The sequence below is a fragment of the Artibeus jamaicensis genome, unplaced genomic scaffold, assembly GCF_021234435.1.
Source record: "Artibeus jamaicensis isolate MK-2021 breed Jamaican fruit bat unplaced genomic scaffold, CSHL_Jam_final scaffold_1964, whole genome shotgun sequence".
NCBI classification, from domain to species: Eukaryota; Metazoa; Chordata; class Mammalia; order Chiroptera; family Phyllostomidae; genus Artibeus; species Artibeus jamaicensis.
This window is the reverse complement of record NW_026522030.1, coordinates 21,828,507-21,841,842: the sequence shown is the minus strand read 5'-3', so window position 1 is coordinate 21,841,842 and position 13,336 is coordinate 21,828,507. Positions and strand designations below refer to the sequence as shown.

At 39.7% G+C, this 13,336-nt stretch overlaps 1 protein-coding gene across 6 annotated transcripts in view; it reads left to right on the top strand.

The window, feature by feature from the left end:
* Positions 1-13,336, top strand: part of PHF24 (PHD finger protein 24) — a 205,117-nt gene that overhangs the window by 146,025 nt on the left and 45,756 nt on the right. For all 6 annotated transcript variants that reach the window (XM_053656464.1, XM_053656468.1, XM_053656463.1 and 3 more), the window contains one exon: positions 12,253-12,383. The gene's annotated coding sequence lies outside the window, so the exon portion shown is untranslated. The remainder of the gene's footprint in view (positions 1-12,252; positions 12,384-13,336) is intronic.

Here is a 13,336-nt window from a genome sequence, read left to right as displayed (position 1 = left end):
ATCACCCATATTTAATGAAAGTAGAAACATTTACTAATTCAAAAAGCTCAGTGAAACCCTGTAGGGTAAGTGGAGGCAGGCTGGCTTCCTCACCCAGGTGTCTGGGTAACTAAGGGAAGCAGTGTCCCACAGCCTTGGAGGGGCCTGATAACTAGTGTTCTCATAGCCTTGAGACTGGGTCTGAAAAACTGTTCCCATAACATGAAGTGGGCTTGCATGTGCAGAACTATGTTCTGTTATGTAAGGTTTGGGCATCTTGCCAGCTTTGTTCCCATCTAGTACTTAAACAGGTAGGAACTCCTTGCTGGGGGTGATGATGATGAGAGACAAGCAAGGTGACAGGTGCCATGATGGGAGCCACTCTGGGGAGCAAGGACCATGACATGAGACACGCAGATAGACATGCAGCTTGCAGCATGTGTGGCTCACACCCATGAATAAAAGCATGCCAGACACCCCAACGGCTCTATGAATATTTTCCCATCTTTACAAATAACATGAATCTGCCTGGCCTTGAAGAGTGGCAACACAAACCCAAACAGAAAAAACTAAAAGAAAACTATGCCTAAAAGGACCTAAATAGATGCTTCCCCAAAGAGGACATTCAGATGGCCAATACACATATTAAAAAAATGCTCAATGTCACTAATCATTAGAGAGATGCAAATTAAAACCATGATGCAATATCACCTCCTATCTGTTAGAATGGCCATCATCAGTGAATCAACAAACAACAAATGCTGACAAGGATGTGGAGAAAAGGGAATCCTCATGCATTATGGATGGAAATAAAGCCTCAAAAATTCTGACTATAAAAACCTGTGAGGACTGCGGCAGTGAGAGAAAATCCCAGCCTCGCAGGAGATTCCGTTGGAGAGACCCACAGTGTCCTAGAATGTATGCAAAACCACACACCTGGGAATCAGCACCAGAAGGGCCCAATTTGCTTGTGGGTAGTGGAGGAAGTGACTGAAAGCCGCTGGAGAGCTGAGCAAGCAGCATTTTCCCCTCCCCCACATACTATGCCACAGTGCAGCAACCTTGGGTTGCCCCACCCTGGTGAATACCTAAGGCTCTGCCCCTTACTACATAACAGGCGCACCCAGACAAAACATATGGCCCAAATGAAAGAGCAGATCAAATCTCCAGAAAAAATACAACTAAGAGTGAAGAGATAGCCAACCTATTAGATGCAGAGTTCAAAACACTGGTAATCAGGATGCTCACAGAATTGGTTGAGTATGGTCTCAAAATAGAGGAAAAAGTGAAGGCTATGCAAAGTGAAATAAAGAAAAATGTACAGGGAACCAACAGTGAGGGAAGGAAACTGGGACTCAGATCAACCGTTTGGACCAGAAAAGAAGTAAACATTCAACTGGAACAGAATGAGGAAACAAGAATTCAAAAAAAGGAGGAGAGGCTTAGGAACCTCTGGGACAATTTTAAATGTTCCAACATCCAAATAATAGGGGTACCAGAAGGAGAAGAGGAAGAGCAAGAAGTTGAAAACTTATTTGAAAAAATAATGAAGGAAAACTTCCCCAATCTGGTGAAGGAAATAGACTTCCAGGAAGCCCAGGAAGCTCAGAGAGTCCCAAACAAGATGGACTCAAGGAAGCACACACCAAGGCACACCATAATTACATTAGCCAAGATTAAAGATAAGGAGAGACTCTTAAAAGCAGCAAGAGAAAAGGAGACAGTTACCTACAAAGGAGTTCCCATAAGTTATCAGCTGATTTCTCAAAAGAAAACTTACAGCCAAGAAGGAGCTGGAAAGAAGTATTCCAATTCATGAAAGGCAAGGACCTACATCCAAGATGACTCTATCCAGCAAAGCTATCATTTAGAATAGAAGGGCAGATAAAGCGCTTCGCAGATAAGGTCAAGTTGAAGGAGTTGATCATCACTAAGCCCTTATTATATGAAATGTAAAAGGGACTTACCTAAGAAAAAGAAGAAAATCAAAACTATGAACATTAAAATGACAACAAACTCACAACTATCAACAACTGAACCTAAAAACAAAAACAAAAATGAACTAAGCAAACAACTAGAACAGGAACAGAATCACAGAAATGGAGATCACATGGAGGGTTATCAGTGGGGAAGGGAAGGAGGGAGTGGGGGATACAGGTACAGGGAACAAGTAGCATAAATTATAGGTAGAAAATAGAAAGGGGAGGTTAAGAATAGTATAGGAAATGTAGAAGCCAAAGAACCTGTATGTACGACCCATGGACATGAACTAAGGTGGGGGGAATGCAGGTGGAAGAGGTGTGCAGGGTGGAGGGGAATAAAGGGGGTAAAATGGGACAACTGTAATAGCATAATTAATAAAATATATTTAAAAAGACTTACTATATCCTGGCTGGTGTAGCTCAGTGGATTGAGCATGGGCTTGAGAACCAAAGGATCGCGGTTCGATTCCCAGTCAGGGCACATGCCTGGGTTGCAGGCCAGTTCCCAGCAGGGGATGCACAAGAAGCAACCATACATTGATATTTCTCTCCCTCTCTCCTTCCCTTCCCCTCTAAAAATAAATAAATAAAACCTTTAAAAATACTTATTATAAAGCTACAGTAGCTAACACAGTGTCTCATGTAACACAGTGTCAGAGTGTACTGGAAAAGAGACACACAAGAATAAATGAAAAAGAATAGGCCAGGGTTGGCAAACAGTGGCCTATAGGCCAAATCTGGCCCACTGCCTATTTCTGCAAATACAGTTTAGCAAAGTCATGGCCATTTTTTTGCACATTGTCTAAAACCTGCAGAGTTTAAAATATTTACTATTTTTAAAGGAAAAAAGCAAATTCTTCAACTATAGAGTCCAGAAATAGACCCAATACACAAATGGTCAAATGATTTTTTGGCCAAAGTAAAAAACCAAATCAATGGAAAAATCATAGTCTTTCCAACAAATGGTGCCAGAATAATTGGCTATCCATTTGTCATCCTCCCAATAACCCTTCAACCCCCCCACCCGAATCTTGACCTATACCTCACGCAATCCAAATTAACAAAATTGATTACACACCTAAATGCAAAATGTAAAGCTATAAAACTCTTAGAAGAAAACACAAATAAACCTTTGTGACTGAGATAGGCAGAGATTTTTAGATATACCATCCAAGTGAGATCTATAAAAGATCACACTGAGTCCTGGCTGGTGTGGCACAGTGAATTGAACACTGGCCTGCGAACTGAAAGATTACTGGTGCAATTCCTTGCATGCCCAGGGTTTGGGGCCAGAAAGATTGCTGGGAATTCCTCAATTCCCAGGGCATGCCTGGGTTTTGGGCCAGCTCCCCAGCTAGGGGCATTCAAGAGGCAACTGATTGATGTTTCTCTCATACATCAATGTTTCTCTCCCTCTTTCCCCCTCCCCTCCCTCTTCAAAAATAAATAAAAATAAAATCTTCTTTAAAAAAATAGGTGATAGTTTTTTTAAAAGTTCACATTGAAAAACTAGACTGCATCAAAATCCTAAACTTCTACCCTTTGAAAGACATTGTTAAGAGAATGGAAAGATAAATCATAAACTAGGAAAAATTTTTATAAATTGTACATGGACAAAAGACTTATATCCAGAATATATAAAGAACTCTCCAAACTGAAATTTGAATCAAATATTAACGGAGTTACAGAAGAAATAGCTGACCATGGTTGACACTGTCACCACTTGAGAGACCCTAGATATGCAGCAAGAGGAATGAAGTAAAGATGAACTTTACATAATAAGTTGCATGATAAGAAGAAGGCAAGCGCTATTCACACCATTTCTGTTAAGTGTTTTTGATAGAAAATGTTTTATTAAATCTTACCAATAATCCAGAGGGTGTATGAGAGCATTATCTCCACTGTTACACTGTGCAACTTTCTTAAAAGGATAGTTTTTCAAAGAGAAATACATATTTTCCATGTTTTATGGGAGAAACTTCCAGAAATTTGGTTCTTCTTGCCAATCCAGTAAGGAATTACATATCGGCAAGTCTATTATCCTGCAAGCAGCACTTATTGGTAATAGGTTCTCATGGAAGAAAACTGGCCTTGCCAAGGTGGGAGAAAGGGAAGAGCAAAGGTGGCAAGGGCAAGAGAGAGATCCTTTGTTCTGAGGACTTACACAGTTGGCAGGATGGGGAGGGTAAAGAAGTTACACATTGACAGATAAAGGTGGTGCTAGATTTCCAGGACAGGGCTTCTTCCTTTAGGCACTATGGGCCCTTTCTGGACTTTCAGGGCTTGAGATGAAAGCACAGTTTCAAGGCTTTCTTTCCCAGATAATGAAAAGATTCATAGAATTTCAAGGACTGCTGATTCAGTGGGTGGGACATCTCTCCTCCTCCCTGCCTTGGTTTGCTATCTATCCTACCTAACACATGTACACAGACAACATTATTATATATTTTTATATATTATTACATTGCAAAAAGAATCAGATTTTCTTATATAAACTACTCTATAACTTTGAAGAATTTTTCAGTATCACTGAATAGTTTGATTTAAAAACTCAGAAGCTTTTGAATTCTAGAGTATTCATGAACAAAAACCATGAGGGATTTTTCATTAAAATTCTTTTTCAGTGTTGAAGAAAAAGATCTAAAATACACCTTCCAAAATGTCTCCTGTGAGTAGGAAAGACCAATCTGTGTGCCTCCAGATATTAGTTAAGAATTTAGAGACAGAGGGAAGGGAAATCTGTGGTGACTGGTAAGCTTTCTTACAAAACAAAGTACTGTAAGTCTCAATTTTTCCAATTAAATATCAGTTTTACTACTTTATTCTTTTCCCTACTCATTATTACTGACAAGAGAGTTTTAAATGTTTTGACAAAAAATTTTAAAGGTCACTACATAATTTTCCCCATTGATTATGAAGATCACTTTGCATGGTGTCAGCTTTGCACAGTACCTTTTATGGTCCCTCATTACTTCCCTGTAAAGTAAGAACTACCTGTTCTGGGAACTGAAGTGTCTTAAGAATCATTTTATATTGATTAGACCAGTAGTTTCATGAGAATAGTTTCATGTTCTCAAAATCCTGGGTTCCAGTAAAGTGTTTCAGGGCTTCCAAACATTTCATAAGTGTTTGGTTTTAATTTCATTTTTGTGTGTGTGTGTTGTATTTCAGTGTGTGTGTCTTAAGTGAAAGATAGTGACTCTGGTATTCACGTTTGTGTTGCTGCAGTATGCTCTCCTTAGTGACAGATTGTGATTCTGAAACTCATGTGTGTTTGTTCACAATCTGTGCTCTCCCAAGAGACAGACTGCAACCCTGGAACTCATGTGTATGGTGCCTCAATGTGCGCTCTCCGTGGTGAGTGACCGTGACTCTGGAACTTGTATGTGGTGCGTCCATATGTGTTCTCCTTCGAGACAGACTGTGACTCTGGAACCCACGTGTTTGCTGCCACCCTGTATGCTCCTCTGAATGACAGCCTGTTCAGCTGGAACTCACGTGTGTGCTGTTGCTGTAGGCTGAACTCTTCTTTTTCTCATATAGATTTCCTTTTTCTTTTTAATTTTTTTAATTGTTCAATTACAGTTGTCCCCATTTCCCCCCATTACTCTCCTCTGCCCTGCCCACCCCCTACTTTCATTTTCTAAATGTTTGTTTTTAAAATGCAGTTTATTTTTTTTTACTTTAAAGATTTTTATTTATTTATTTATTTTTAGAGAGGGGGAAGGGAGGGAGAAAGAAAGTGACAGAAACATCGATGTACAGGAGATACATTGATCGGATGCCTCCCCACCACCTGCATACCCCTCCTCTCAACAAAAATGCTTCCATTTATTTAATCTTTTCTAGAGGGAGTTTCCCCTCTATTGTATGTTTCTTCTTTAGGTGCAGACCATATTGGTGGAATGGTTGCAGGGGAATATGACTGGGTTTGGGAAACATGATCAAGGTTAGGATGTATAAAAAAATTTATATTAGTTTACTGTCAAAATATCATCTCCATTTAAACTATCTGGTTATTGTCTGCCTCTACCACAAGATACAAGCTCCAAGAGAGGTGAGATTCCGTTGTCTGTTTTCTGTACTGCTAATCTCCAGCACCTAGCACAGATTCTGTTACTTAATATTTGTGGAAAGAATGAAGAAATAATATGAACAAACCAATAAATGAATGATTTGTGTTACTGGCACTGGGACCCAGTGGGAGATTTTGAGCAGACATTGGAAGCAATCAGATTTGCAGTTTATTAAATACCTTTGTTATGGATTGAATGTTTGTTGTCCCTTGCCATCCCTCATTCATATGTCAAAACCGGAACCCCAATGTGATGGTATTAGGAAGTGGGACCTTTGGAAGATAATTAGGATTAGATGGGGTCTTGAGGGTGGAGTCCTCATAAATGGGATTAGAGTCCCTACAAGAGTCACATGAGAGCTTGCTTCCCCCTCTTTGCTTCTTGCCAGAGGTTACAGGAAAAAAAACCCAGCTGTCTATGAACCAAGAAGTAGGTTTTCACCCAACACTAAATCTGTGTCCTTGATCTTGGACTTAGCCTTCAGAACTGTGAGAAATAAATTTCTGTTGTTTATAAGCCACCCAGTCTATGGTATTTTGTTTTTAGAAGCCAAAACACACTAAAATCATCTTCAAGCTGTCATGATCATCATAAGCAGAGTTCTGTATTATCCCAGGTGATAGTTATTAAATTTATTCTCAAGTATACATAGTGCAGTGGGAGAATTCACCAATGTGAATATTCAAATGCAAAAGAAGAGCTGAGGAGACATCACAAGCCTGAGACTACCTCCCCTCCTCTCTGTATCCTCTCTCTTTACCCGCCCTCCCCTCCTAACACAGGCTCTTTTGTCACCTTAAAAATGACGGTTCAGCTGAGATCTGGATGCCCAGCCTACTCTAATGCGATATTTGCATTTCATGTTTAATTTGTTTATAATATTACTTCTTTTTAGAAAAAGAATTACTTTTTAAAAATTCTCATGCAAGGACATGTTTATTGATTTTTACCTCTATATTTTTACTGTTGTAGCTATAATGTCATTTTGGTACTTCTCTTTTGCATGCGAAATTAGCATTTCCATGTAAAATAGAAAAGTTGTTGGTAATCTGCTTAATGTGTCTAGAGCATCAATTTCTTAAATTGACTTTAGAGGATGGGGAAGTGGGAAAAGGGGTGGGGGCAAGGGGGGAGAGAGAGAGAGAGAGAGAGAGAGAGAAAAGCAGCGATTTTCGACCAGTGTGCTACAAGAAGGCACACAGCAAGAGTTTTTAAAGCATGCAATACCTGACTATTTAGTCAGGGGCACTGACTTCTTTTCCCTTGGATTGTCAAATTAAAAAATGAAACAGCCAACACAACAATAGCTGTCAGGTGTGAATGGATCAAAATTATACCTATTTTTTTTTTGGCAAATCAGCAAAAAATGTATTCTGGGGTATAGCACAGAATTTTAGTAATTACTTTATGTGTGCCGTGAGATGAAAAAGGTTGATCACTCACTGGTCTAGAGACTTAATCCAAACCTGAAGTCTCAGTTCTCAGTACGTGACACCAGCCGTTTGTTTGTGTGCCTTTCTCAGTGCACTTAAGTGCTGCTGGTGACTTGTGCCCATGAGTCTTCATGTCAGGGGCTGACCTGGTCGACTTTTCCTTTGGTAAAACGGAAGGAGCCCCATATTAGAGACACCATTTGGAAGTTTTCTCCTGAAATTGTTTAACATCTCGTGTTCCTTAGTCTTATAGGATTTTCCAACAGAAAGGCAGAGTGTGGAGGCCTTCTCATTAAAGGAGGTGGCCAGGAATTCTGTGGGCCCAGTGTCCAGAATAAAGAAAGCTTGGGGATTTTGAGACTAGTGCTCACCTCTAGAGCAAAGTTAAGGGAATATCTCAGGAAACAGGCCGGAAGGAAGCAGAAGAGACCCAAACACACTTTTGTGAAGATGAAGGACATATGATCCTGGTGTTTATGAAGATTTCTAGTGACTGAGTGATTGTTATTCTTATTTTATGGAATCTTGCCATCAAGGAACTGACATTTTAAGCAGAGTAAACTTTTTAGACAGTTAGGGACTGTAGAAGAACTTCCTAGATGACTTTATTGGCATCTTTTTCAGTTGCATAATTCTAAATTTAATAATCTAAAAATTGTTTGTAAATTTCTTTCAATATCTGAAGAGTGAGGAATAAATTAGGAATCTGCATCTCAAGTTAGACATATGAGAGAACCCCACAAAAACAGAATTATCTTCTGGAGATGGGCCCTTTGAAGTACTGGCTTCCCCAACTTGGTGAGTGTTCAGTATCAGTTTGTATCAGTTTACCATCTGTATCAGTTTACTAGCCGGTGTGGTTGTGAGAGGCTGGGTTCAGCTTCAGTGAATTTTTTTTAAAGACTCTTTCAATGTGTTTGCCTATTTCGTAATGGGTGATTTAAGAGAACACCTGCCCACACCACGCTGAATGTTCAGCAGTTTTTGGTCAAAAAACAGCATGACTCCTATGCCCCACCCTCCCTATTCATCAGATCTCACCCCAAGTGATTTTTTTGTTGTTGTTTCTCTGGATAAAAAATGTCCTCAAAGGGGAATTTTTGCCAATGTGGAAAAGGTGAAACAAAAAACCACAGAAGCACTAAAAGGCATCAAAATCAATGAGTTCAAAAACTGTTTTGAGCAGTGGAAAAAAGTCTTAGTAGGTGTCCCGGCCTTGAACGTCTGCAGGACAAACACAAAACCAATATCGCATGAACTGTTAAAGGGTCTTTTTAAGAAGAAGAAGAATATCTATCACAAACACAAACAATAAAATGTCAATAAATACATATCTATCAACAACTGAATCTAAAAACCAAAATAACCAAACAAGAAGAACAGAAGCAGAATCATAAGTACAAAGAACATTTTGCTGGTAGATTGGAGGGGGGTTGGGGAGACAGGCAAAAAGGGTGCAGAAATTAAGAAGTACAAATTGGTTGTTACAGAACAGTCATGGAGATTTAGAGTACAACATAGGACACGTAGTAGCCAAACAATATATATGCATGATCGGTGGACATGGACAGTGGTGTGGGAATGGGCTGAGGGAGGTGGGGGAGTCTGGGTGGAGGGCAAAGGTGGAAAAAGTGAGACAACTATAATAGCATAAATAATCCTGTTTCAGTCTACTATTCTTTTTTTTTTTTTATTGTCGTTCAAGTGAAGTTGTCTCCATTTTCCCTGCACCACTCTCCACCGCCCCACCTAACCCTACCTCCTAACCTCTATCCTACCCTGCTTTGGCTTTGTCCATGTGTCCTTTATACTTTCCTTGACTTACCTGCTCTTTTCAGCATGGCCAATTGTCCTCTTCCTTTATCTCATCCCTTACATGCAGGCCCTAGGCTAAGGAAGTTCAGAATGCCTTTATGTGATATTCTCTCCCACTGCTGCCATCCCACCAAACTGTCTGCAACCCCAGGCCACACCCAAATATCAGGAAACTGAGCCCATTTTTCCTATGCTGAAGCAGCATGGGAAAATGCTTAGTAAATGGGTGCTGAATAAACTGTGTATAAATATATGTTAAGGCAATTTATAAGGAATGATATTGAAATGAATCTTAAATAATTTTCCTATTTTTAAAATTTTTAGCCCTGGTTGGTGTAGCTCAGTGGACTAAGTGCCAGCCTGTGAACCAAAGGATCACCAGTTTGATTCCCAGTCAGAGCACATGCCTGGGTTGCAGGCCAGGTCCCCAGTAGTGGGGTGTGTGAGAGGAAACCACACATTAATGTTTCTCTCCTTCTCCTCCCTCCTTTCACCTCTCTCTAAAAGTAGATAAATAAAACAAACACACAAGCAAAATGCAACCGGAGACATTGAAATAAAGAACACACTGACAGTAACCAGAGAGGAGAGGGGAGAGGAATAATGGGAGAAGATAGGGGCAGGGCCATCAAGGAACATGTATAAAGGACACATGGACAAAGACAAAGAAGGTAGGTTTGAAGGTGGGAGGTAGGAATGGGGTGGTGGGGGGCATGGTGGGGTGAAAATAGAGACAACTATACTCGAACAACAATAAAAAAAATAAAATAAAATAGCCCTGGTTGGTGTCGTTCAGTGGATTGAGCACTGGCCTGTGAACCAAAGGGTTGCCAGTTCAATTCCCAGTCTAGGGCACATGCCTGGGTTGCAGACCAGGTCCCCAGTGCAGGGTGTGTGAAAGGCAACCACACATTGAAGTTTCCCTCTCTTTCTCCCTCCTGTCACTTCTCTAAAAATAAATGAATAAAAACTTTTAAAAATAAATAAATAAAATAAAATTTTCGGTGTAGTGGCATTATAATTTGTATTATAATACACAAAATAATTTCTATAATAAATTCAAAGGCATATTTTAAAATAAAATATACAAATATATATTTAAATACTTTCATTAAAAATGAGTAGCATATAAATTTATACTTATTTCTATGAAAAATACTGTTTTAATGTGAAAATTCAGGCAAAAATTCCCCACACATTTTCTAAATGTACCCTAATTATGCACCTGTCATTTTTGTCCCCCTAGAATGTCCCCCCACCAGGATAATGTGAGTCCTTCCCCTGCTGCCAGAATATAAGATTCATGAGAGCAGGATCTCCTTTTGTTCCACTGTATCCCTTGCTCCAAGAACAATGCTCGATAAATGGTAGTCAATCAATAATGCTGAATAAGTGAATGTACATCTGCATCTTTATCCAAAGACAGCAAGACTTAAAGCAATCAAGTGGAGGCAATAAGAATGCATATGATACATGGGTCTTATTATAGTATAAATAATGGATAACATTTATAAAGCATTTATTAAGTAAATATGCTAGGCACAGTGCTAAGCATTTTATACATGAAAATACAATATAGACACAATTATTAATTTTATTTTTTTAAAAGATGGAGGAAATTGAATTTTAGAAGGGTTAGTTATTACATATATGCATATGGTTCCTTTTTTAATTTAGCAGAGCACTGAAACTTCTTCATGCGTTACTCATTCTAATAAAATTATAGAGTAAGACAGTGTTCAAGTTCTCATGATTTGCCTTCTGAAAGTCACACAGTAAGTAAAAAGAACTGCAATAAGGGTTTTGATTCCTTAATCTTAGTATGCAACCAAAGCAGCTCAAATTTCTTCCCAGAAGACAAATACAAACATCTGTAGTAATGTTGTCCATGTCACAAGGTTCTGATGGGGAAGAGTTAATAACTGATTACAGAATTCTTTGTAAATACAAAGTGCTGTAGAAATGCAAAACATCTACAACAACAGTAATTAATTCTAATCACCATCTCTTTTCTGTGTGCAGCTGTCTCTCAAAATTCACTTTGGGAGTTTAATCACCCCATTTCAACAAATAAAGTAGCCTCCCTCTTTCTCAGGCCCTACTAAGAAGCTGTCTCTCATCTCCACCAGCTACTAAAGCTCTTCCCTTCCTCCCCCTGCACACTTTCTACTCCCAGTTGATTAGCAAAGACTGAATGCTGACATTAATAAGCAAATTGTTCAGACTGAGCCTTTCAAAATTCCCAAATAAAATTGATCACATGAGAGAAATGGACAAACATTTCAAAATAAAATTCCCGTCCTTCCCCTACACAGAAAGGAAATTTTTCCTCCTTTTGAGCTCCAGTTATGCTCAGATAACTATGCTGAAATACCAGGTCAACAAATTGTTTATTTAGCAACATGAGGCTTATAATAGGCATTGATGACAATGAACATTTCAACATTCATTTATGCCTACGGCTTCTTGAGTAATTGTAACAGAAACTACATGGCCCCCAAACTGAAAATATTTACTATCTGGCCATTTATAGAAGTAGTTTGCCAACACCTGATAGGCTGAGTCCTGAGTTCTGAGGCACTCCGATATAATAAGAAATATAACATAAGAACTTTGAAAAGGAGCAGTTCATGATATGGACAGAAAACCAGGGGAATGTGGTGTCTCCAAAGTCAAGTGAAAATCATTTTAAGGTAGGAAGGAATGATCAACAAGCAAGATGGAGACTGAGAGTTGAATGTGAGATTTCACAACCTGAAGGTTATTGGGGGCCTTCATGAGAGCATTCTCAGTGGAATGGTAGGAATGAAAGTCTAACTGAGGTGGTGGGTTCACGAAGTAATGAGAAGACAGGCAGTGGAGATAAGTAAGAGTTTTGCTAGAAAGGAGAACAGAGAAAAGAGCCATAAACTGAAAAAAAATTATAGAACACAGCGTGCTGATCTTGTGGTTGTTTTTGTCTTTTAGATGGTATATCACAGCATGCTTGTGTGCGAATGAGAACATGGGAATGATCCAGGAGAGATGAGCGTGATGATGGATGAGCAGAAGAGGTTAAATTATGACACAGATACACTATGGAAGCTGCATCCCTACTGGTAAGAGAGTTTCAGTAGTGTGAAATGATTCCCTGTGTAGAACAACTAGGGTAAATAAAATAAGAACAATTTAAGGCAGGCTCTGAAGCAGAAAGCTTGCTCCAGTAAAAAGTAGTGCCTTTCACCTAATGGAGGCCCACCAGGGGCCAGGAAGATTAGAACTTGGATGAGCTGCCCAGGGATGGAACGCCTCTGGCAGACTCTGAAAATAAAGCTGACTTGCAAGCCATGATGACTATAAGATTCATGGCACTTGCTAGATTGATTTCTTTTTTGTTATCCTTTACTAATATCTCATTCAGATATTCCACCTTTTTATAGGTCATCTCAGAAAAGCCCTGCATCTACACGAGACTCAGAATTTTACAAAGAGCACTGTCTCCTTGAGGCCAGTGTGGGGAGGGAAACTGTGATCAGGGGAAAGGTAAATGAATCCTACAGGCAGTGTCTGTAGTAACTGAAAAGAATGCTTTTCACTTTGAGGTGACTTCTGGTCAAGATGGCAGCACAGGTAAAAATGGCTCACCTCCTCACACAACCACATCAAAATTACAACTAAAATATAGAACCATCACCCAGAACAGCTTTCCCTTGGACATAAAGGCAGGCAGAGCCACAGAGCCAGCAGGCAGGTGCCATATATGAGACCCATCAACCTGGCTAACACTGTTTGCCCTGCCCTGGAGATCTCCTGAGTTCCTGTCCCACACACTTACAGCTGTTAACAGCAGCTTTTCCATATGAATGGCTGGTCTTTGCTCATGCTTCACAACTTCCTAAATCCACTCAAACAAGCAACAGCTGGCCTCAGTGAGACCTCAACCCCTGTACTTCTTGCTAAGTGGCCCTCAGCATGGCACTAGCAGCAGCCAGCCTAGATTCACAACTTGGTTTTGCCTGGGATTCTCTAAGCCCAGCACAAGTAGCAACCATCTCAGATTGCTTTATAGTTC